Below are 8,839 nucleotides of genomic sequence, written 5' to 3'. Positions count from 1 at the left end.
AGTCCCAGAGCTGCCACACTCTGGGACACATGCCAATGGCAGGAAGCTTGCTCTTCATGATCAGATCTCTCTGGTGTAAATAGCCAAAATATTTCAGCATGTTATTCCCTCTTAGTTCATTGCTAGAATCATAGGTTCTCAATAATTCCCTCTAAGTAGGTGTAGAAGATCAATGATATTATACTGACACAGTGAAATTAGCAGGGCTATTGATGAAAGAAATTTGCAGAAGTAATTGCCAAAATTGGATCACAAAGCTCTTGTCATTACTGTAAAAACTGTGACTGGGTGACCAATGCCAAGGCAATAACCTTGTGTCATCTGTTGTATACGTGAGTGGGTCTGAACTAACAGTGCCTTCAGGTCTTTAAGTGTTAGTAAGAATTCTTATGGGAAGAGTGAAGTGCATTCTCAGTTCTGTAGCACAGGAACAAACATGTACAGCCAAGTAACTGAGAGATCTGTTTTCTCAAAATTTTCCATTGCTGAGTTGGAGCTTACTAGTTATCCATTAAACCTGTTTATCTTTTTATATTGGGCACATGGCTGGACTACATTTCTCAGACATTCTTGCAGTTAGGTATACCCATGTGACTAAGGTATCATAATGGAATGTGACTGGGACTAAATGTGTCCATTTCACCTAGAACTCAAGGCAGTGGACAATACTCCTCTAGGTATTCTTCTCTTCTCTGTCTCTTCTCGTCTATGTTCTCCTCTCCTCTGTGATGGTCAGTTCTGTTGATCAGCTGGGCTAAGCTGTCATCCACAGTTATTCAATAAAACACAAGTCTAGGTGTTGCTGTAAAGGTATTTTGTAGATGTGACTAATATCTGAGTTGACCTTAAGTAAAAGAGACTCCTTGAGATTGGACTGATTCAGTCAGTTAAAAGGCTTTAAGAGAGAATTGATATTTTCTTGGGAAGAAGAAATGCTATCTGGGAACTGAAGCTTCAGTTTCTGCCTGAGAATTTCCAGCCTGCCCTTCCAGAGAGCCTGCCCTATGGATTTTGCACTTGCCTAGCCATAATCACCTAAGCCAATTCCTTGCAATAAATCTCTTAATATATATTTATTCTCTTGGTTCTATTTTTCTATTGGAATCCTGACTGATATATCCTGCATATTCTTTTCTCCTGTATGTTCCCTTCTGTTTCATGTTCTCTTCTCCTTTCCCAGTGGCTTGAACCCATGGTGATCCAGTTTTGACCATGTTGATTGTGACACTATCCCTAAGAGTAGAGGAGCAGTGTGAGTGGAGGGACTTGCATTCCTGAGTGTCCACAAGGAGAACTGCCTTGACAGCCTGGACAGCCCACATCAGGACTATTATATGCGGGAAATAGATGTTTTTGTTCTTTAAGCCATTCTCTTTATAAGTCTCTTTGTTATAGCTACCTACCTTTTACCCTAACTAATTGATTACAATTTCATAAGTACTGTTGTTTTTGGTGTGCTTATTTATGTATATTATTGTGACTGAGAACTCGGATATCAGTCTTTATTTGGAGTATTCACATAGGTATCGTCTATGGTCAAACAAACTTAGTCTGTCAGACATTCAACAAATATTGAATGCTAACTTACACCAAATGGTCTGGAAATACAACAGCGTAAAAATCAGATGGTGTCAGTGCCATCACTGAGCTTACTAGTAGAAGACAGTAACAGAAGGAAGCACAGAGTCTATAATTTGTTCAAGAAACAGAAAGATGCTCAGAATAGTAGAGGATGGAGTGTGACACAGGATGGGCTTGGAGAGAGATGCAAGAAATAGATAAAATATGGCCTTTTAAGCCATGTGAAGGCACTTGGGCTGTATCCTCAGAATAATGAAAGAGTAATGGTTATATTTACATTTTTCAAAGATCAATCTGATTGTACCATGGAGAATGGAGAAAAGCAAGAATACAAGCAAGAAAAGCAATTAAGAGGCCATGGCAGTAAGCTAGCCTGCTGATGATACCTGGAATGAAAGTGGTGGCAGCTGACACAGAGAAAAGTTGGTTTGATTCCAGAGATCACTTGATGATTGGCTCTGCCCAATACAGGATAGGAAGGACTCAACTTTGGCAGATTTCCCTTTGAAGTGAAATTGTAATCCCTTTTAATTAAGTGGATGAGATAGTCACAGAGAGATCAGAGCTGGAGGAGGAGTTTAGGTGGTGAGGGGGAGGGAAGGAAGATGATAAGCTTGCTTTGTATCTGCTTGAGTTTGACAAAGCTACAGAACCGGTTAGGGGTGCGGGTCTGTTTAGTTAAGGTAAATAATATTAGCTGCTGAAACAGACCACCCCTTAGTAGTTTAGCCCAATAGAAGTTTACTTCTCTCTCATTTAAAAGTACATTGTGGGTTGGAGTGGTGGAATGGAGTCTGCTCCATAAAATGATTTAGAATTTCCATCTAGACTTTCTTCCAGATGTCTGACATTCTTTCATTCCCCTGATGCAATGAGTATTTTACGTGGGAGAGTATGTTGGCGGGCGAGGGTATAGGCTAGCCCTAGAAGTGGAAAATACACTTCCCCTAATTCCTACTGTCTAGAACCTACCACATAATCAATCTGAACTGCAAATGTGGCTAAAACCACATCTTAGCTCTGTGTTCATAAAGAACAAGAGACTATAGATACTGTTGAACATCTACAGTCTCTGGCAAAGTTTCTGAATTTCAGAAAGATTGGGGTGGAAGATACACAGTTAGTCATTTAGTTACAATTTAGTATTTAAAATACTGGATGCAGAAGAGATTGCCAATGTAAAATATGTAGAATGAGAGGAGGGCTTAGGATAAAAATGTTGAAAAATACAAACCTAGAAAACAGACAAACAGAGCTCACATGGGAAACTGAAAAGGAGAACTAGAGAGGCTGGAGTGTAGTGTTATGAAATCTAAGTGAAAAGAGTATTTCTAAAAAAAAAGCCTCCAGTTTTTTTTTTCTAACTTTTTCCCCTAATTTTTATGCACATAAAAATTTCTGGGAGGAAATGGTCATCAGTGTGAAAGGATTATCTGAAGTATAAGGTGTGGATTAAGGAGCATATTCCTGCCCTTGGTAAGAGGTATTAGGAGTGGAAACTGTATTTCAGTAAGTAGCAGAATGTTTGGAAGACTATAAGGCAGAAGCAGTGAAGACAGAAGATTACTGAGCACTTTCTAGAAGACAAAAGCAGCAAATACATAGAAAATACTTAAAAAAAACCTGTGATATGGTGACTTATAGTAAATATATATATATATGTGTGTGTATACATACATATATATATATAGAGAGAGAGAGAGAGAGAGTCTGTGTCCTTGTTCCTGGCACAGAACTCCTAAAACCCTTGGAATTTCCCATGTGATGTGAGGAATGAAGGTGTCTTTTGTCAGGTTAATGAGGAGACTTCTGCACTGCACCTAGGATGGGTGCTGGTTGCCGGCAGAACCTACCATGTGATTAAAGGGTTGGAAATTTCACCCCACTCCCATCCCTCACTGATGACTGGTAGGGAAGAGAGAGGAGCTGGAAGTTATATCAATCACCAATTGCCAATGATTTAATCAATTGTGCCTCTGTAATAAAGCCCCCAGAAAAACCCCAAAGGAGAGGGGGTTTGGAGATTTTCCAGGTTGTGTACATGTGGAGATTTGGGGAGAGTGGCACACCTGGAGAGGGCCTGGGAGCTCTGTGCCCTTCCCAATAGCTTGCCCTATGCATCTCTTCAATCTGGTTGTTCCTGAGTCCCGTCTTTTTACAGTAAACTGGGGATGTAGTAAGAAAAATGTTTCTCTGAGTTTGTGAGCTGCTTTTGAGAATTCATTGTACCTAAGGAGGAGGATTATTGACCTCCAATCTACGGTAGGTGGGTCAGAAGCACAGGTGACAACCTGGACTTGTGATTGGCATTTGAAGTGTTGGGGGGCAGTCTTACAGGATTGAGCCCTTAACCTGTGGGAGCTAATGCTATCAACAGGTAGATAGTATCAGAATTGAGTTAAATTACTTGAGAATAGCTTGGTGTGCGGTCAAAACCTGCATGTTGTAATTGGTAACCAGAATCCTAATACCATTTATAATGATATTAAATACTTAGTAATAAATCAGAATTTACTCAGCCCTTTATTTTTATTCTCCATTTGTGGTGTTTTTTGTGGATCTAGAGAGCTTTGATTTATAGAAGGGTACACAACTTAAGTTGGCTCAATCAGGACAAAATCTGTAAATTTTATAGAATTCTTAGGAAAGAGTGGCTCCTTTTTGGAGGGTAACAGAGACTATGGGATATAAGCTTAGAATTCCTTGCCATGAGTGGATGACTTGCCCTGGAACAGTTATTACAGAGGAAGCAGAGCTGAGGGACGGAGAGAGAATAAGACTTGTTAGCTGAAACCTGATATTTGAGGTCCTAGATCCATCTAGTAACAAATCTACTCTTGAGTTGTTTAGTTACTCAAGTCAATATGTTCCATTTTATTTCCCCTTAAGCTAATTTGAATTGAACTTATGCCACTTGCAATCAAAAGATCTTCACTTATAAATGCATCAGTAAGATTTGGTGGGTATAAATAAAGGACAAAGGTGGAAGGGAATGTTTTCCTTTCTGAGAAAAATTACAACTTGTCTGTTGGACAGTTTGCTCTGTGTATTGCCAGTGTAGGTTGATTTAAAAGAACAACAAGAGAGGCTCTTAACTACAGGAAACAAACTGAGGATTCCTGGAGGGGAGGTGGGTAGGGGAATGGGGTAACTGGGTGATGGGTATTAAGGAAGGCACGTGATGTGATGAGTACTGGGTCTTATATGCAACTGATGATTACTGAACTCTATATCTGAAACTAATGATGTACCCTATGTTGGCTAATTCAACTTAAGTAAAATAATAAAAGAACAATAAAAATCACCTTTTACTTTCAAATTATCGCTGTAGTAGCCCATTTTGGATAATTGATATCCTATGTTTAGGAATTTATTATTGTTACTTATTAGTTTTAAGGTTGTACTTTCCGAGTGTATTTTATTATATTTTTATTTCTTTTCACTATTTTATTTTGTTAGGTTAAATTATTCCTTTGAGTTTCCATTTTATTCATTATGTTACTTATATTTTAACAGATGAAATGTCTTAAGATGAACCTACACGGGACTCTAATGTGTAAAACAAAGGAAAAGAGAGGTATTTTGGTGACTGAGACAATGGTGGGCCTTAAACTCCTCCGTCTACCCGGAACTCCATAAGACATGATTTGAAAAATACTGGTTTAAGGCTCTGAGAGATTTTAGTTTGCTTCCTTTCCTTTCCTTTCTATCTTTCCTTCCTCTCCCTTCATCTGAGTCAGATAAACAGATGCTTTTAAAAGTCATGGAATTTAAAGATAAGTTTGAAATAAAGATGAATAGATTAAAGATAAAAATAAGTTTGGAATCAACGAGAAAATTCCTTACTGTTACTACCTTCCCCAGAAGTCATTCCTGGCCTTCCTCAGGCACACTCCTGGTCCCACTCTCCGATGAAGAAATCACTCTCAACGTTTTTAGCTATTGCTACCGTTACTTCCACATTTTAAAACAAGATGCTTACATTGCCACTTCTTCTAGCTGTTAATTCTAGGTACCGTTTGTTGAATTCTAGTAGACAAGAATGTAGCTTTTATGTAGGTATCACTTCCAATTCTTTTTTATGCATCTTCCCAATGTAGTTACAGCACAATTAATTATTCAATAGCCGGGTTTTATTTGAACTATTTTGGATATTTAATATTATTCTCTGCTAGTCAGATACTGCACTGTTATATTTTTCAAAACTCTCTGCTCTTCCTGAACTGCTTCAACTTTGTTCATTTCCTTAGTTTTCAAAACATACCCATTAGTAGTGAGCCCCCAAATTCAAGTAGATCCGTGAGCCCCTGTCAATACAATTTTCTAAATGGTCAATTAAAATAAAAGCTTTCAGTTCTCCCTCCTTCCACTCTCCTACGACCTGATCTCTCCCTCCAGAGTCCTCTCTTCTCTTTCATTCTGTAGTGGATGCTCTTATGACCTGCTGCACAGTTATCTTGGGATTTCTCTCACCATCATTTTAAGATTTTTACTTATTTATTTTGAGAGAGAGGGAGAGAGAAAGCACACAAGCAGCAGGGAGGAGTAGAGGGAGAGGTCAGGAGCCCACTCCCTGCCAAGTAGGGAGCCCAACCTGGGCCTCCGTCCCAGGACCCTGGGATCATGACCTGAGCACATGCTTAACCGACTGAGCCACCCAGACGCCCCTCTCACCATCATTTTAGAATTTATCTTTTCTGATCACCTGTGTTGAATCTTTTATATACTGGTCTCCTATTCTTCCCCTTCTATATTTGTTTGATTTGCAGCACAGATTCCTGTTAGTTTTCTGTTAGAAGTGCACAGAAATTAATTTACAAAAATTTTTGCATGTCTAAGGATATTTTTATTCTGTTATTTGATATTTTGACTAAGTATAGAATTTTAAGTTGAAAATAATTTCCCTCAGACTTTTGGCATTGTTTCCTTGTCTTCTAGCTTCTAGGGTTGGTGGTTAAAAGTTTGAATAGACTTGCTCTTTCCTTGTGGAAACATTTAGAATCTTCTCTTTATTTCTTGTCATTGGGAGATAATTCTCCATGGGTCTCTAGCATTTCTACATGTCTTGTGAGCTGAGGCACTGATAGCCTTTCATTCTAACTATCTTTTCAAAGATGTTTGTATAGACAACAGCCTTGGAAGATATAGTGTATCTTTCTTTTGGTTTTATCCAGCATAATAAAGATGGTGTCACTCTTCGGTGCAAAGTTTGGGCAGGTTTGTTTGAAGCCTGCTGTAAAATCATGGGTTTTCCCAAACTGGTTTTCTTAGCTGTGACACAAACTCATAGCATCTGCCGCATCCACCTGGTTGCTCTGTGTTGCCCCTGTGGGACCTGGGGGACAAGGAGAACCATGTGAATATGAAGCTCATGTTGTTTGCTGTGTTGTAAGAAAGTCCTTTGTCTCTGACCCAGGAATGTCAGTCTTCTGCCAGAATCTATGAAACTGTGGCAGGCTATCTTCTTTGCTTGCAAGTTTGGTAAAATGTCAGACCTTTCATGGTTATTGACAGTGATGATTGCCTGTGAGCCTTTTCATTTATTTTAAGGACACTCAGGCCTTTTGTAATAAGGTTCTCCAGAAAAGCAGAACCAAAAAGCATTTGAACCCATTGGGAGATGAACAGGGTGGCTGGGGAAAGAGGCTGACTGGTATCTACACAACAGGTCGTCTAGTCTCTTATTAAAATCATCCTTTGCTGAGTGATCCATTTGTGAGCATTCACACAGGATACACATACCTTCATGTTTTTGCCCATTCTAAGAGGTCTGTCTTTACCAGATTTCCTTGTCACTACTTTTCCAACCATGTTCCTTCTAAGTCCCTGACAGTTTAGCCAAACCATTGGCCAAAGCCCATAAATTGGTATATAATCACACATATGGCCATTTCTCCTTCCAACCAAAGTGAACAATGAGGTGCACTGCTCTAATTTCTGCCCACTAAGAGGATTTGCCCTTATCAGTGTCCTTCAGGGATATCTCAGAGAAAGGCTATAGTGCTGCACCTGTCCACTTTCAAGTGGTACCTGCATATCATGCACACCTGTACACCTGTAAGCCCGGCCTCAATTTTCTCTTCCTCTGTCAGCTGATCAGAGGGACCTCCACATGAAGCCATGCATGCAGGCTGCAAGCAAGAGGCAGTGTAGCAGGAGTGGGGACCATGGTCATTTGGGTCATTTCTTCATGTCACTTGTGTCTTCAGGGCTCGCTTGGGGCTGATTGGTCCTACAGTTGTTTTTTTTAATCCACTGTATCCTATTTATATGTCTTTATTTTTATGTTCTGTTTTCTAGATTTCCTTGAATTTATCTTTCAATACTTCTTTATTTTCTAAATGAAGCTTTTTATATTGAGATAATTGTAGATCCATGCCCTGTTCTAAAGATTAATACAGAGAGATCCTGTGTACCTGCTGCCCAGTGTTCCTTAATATTTGGCAAAACTGTAGCACAATATTATAACCAGGGTATTAAAATAGTCAAGTAGAGAACTTTTCCATCACTACAAGCATCCCTCGTCTAGGCTTTTTATAGCCACACCCACTTTTCTTACCTTGGCAACCACTGATCTGTTCTCCACTTGTATAATTTTGTCATTTCAAGGGTGTTCTGAATGGAATCATGCAGTATGTAACCTTTTGTAATTGTCTCTTTTCACTTAGCATAATTCCCTCAAGATTCATTATCAGTTGTCTGTTCCATTTTAGACCTGAGTAATATTCCATAGCATGTCTGTTTAATTATTCAACTGTTGAAGGACATCTGGGTTGTTTCCAGTGTTAGGCTGTTAAGAATAAAGCTGCTATGAAAATTCATGTACAGATTTTTGTGTGAACATAACTTTTTCATATTTTTGGGATAAATGCGCAAGAGTGCTATTATGGGATTGTATGGTAGTTGCATGTTTAGTTTTATAACAAACTATTAAACTGTTTACCATAGTGATGTACCATTTTACTTTCACACCAGCACTGAATGAGTGATCGATCTCTTCTGCATCCTCACCAGCATTTGATGTTGTCATTATTTTTTATTTAATCCATTCTCATAGATGTGTAATGACATCTCCTTGTACTTTTAACTTCTATTTACCTGATGTGAATGATGTTGAATATCTCTTCATGTGCTTCTTTGCCATCTATATATCCTCTTTGGTGACATGTCTGTTCCTATCTTTTGCCCATTCTCCAATTGAATTTTTGATTTTTACTGTTGATTTTTGACCAGTATGTATTCTGGACTTTTTATTTTG

This window comes from Ursus maritimus, unplaced genomic scaffold (genome assembly GCF_017311325.1).
Source record: "Ursus maritimus isolate PB19 unplaced genomic scaffold, ASM1731132v1 scaffold_1, whole genome shotgun sequence".
NCBI classification, from domain to species: Eukaryota; Metazoa; Chordata; class Mammalia; order Carnivora; family Ursidae; genus Ursus; species Ursus maritimus.
The sequence above is the reverse complement of the archived record's forward strand: the minus strand, read 5'-3'. Positions refer to the sequence as shown.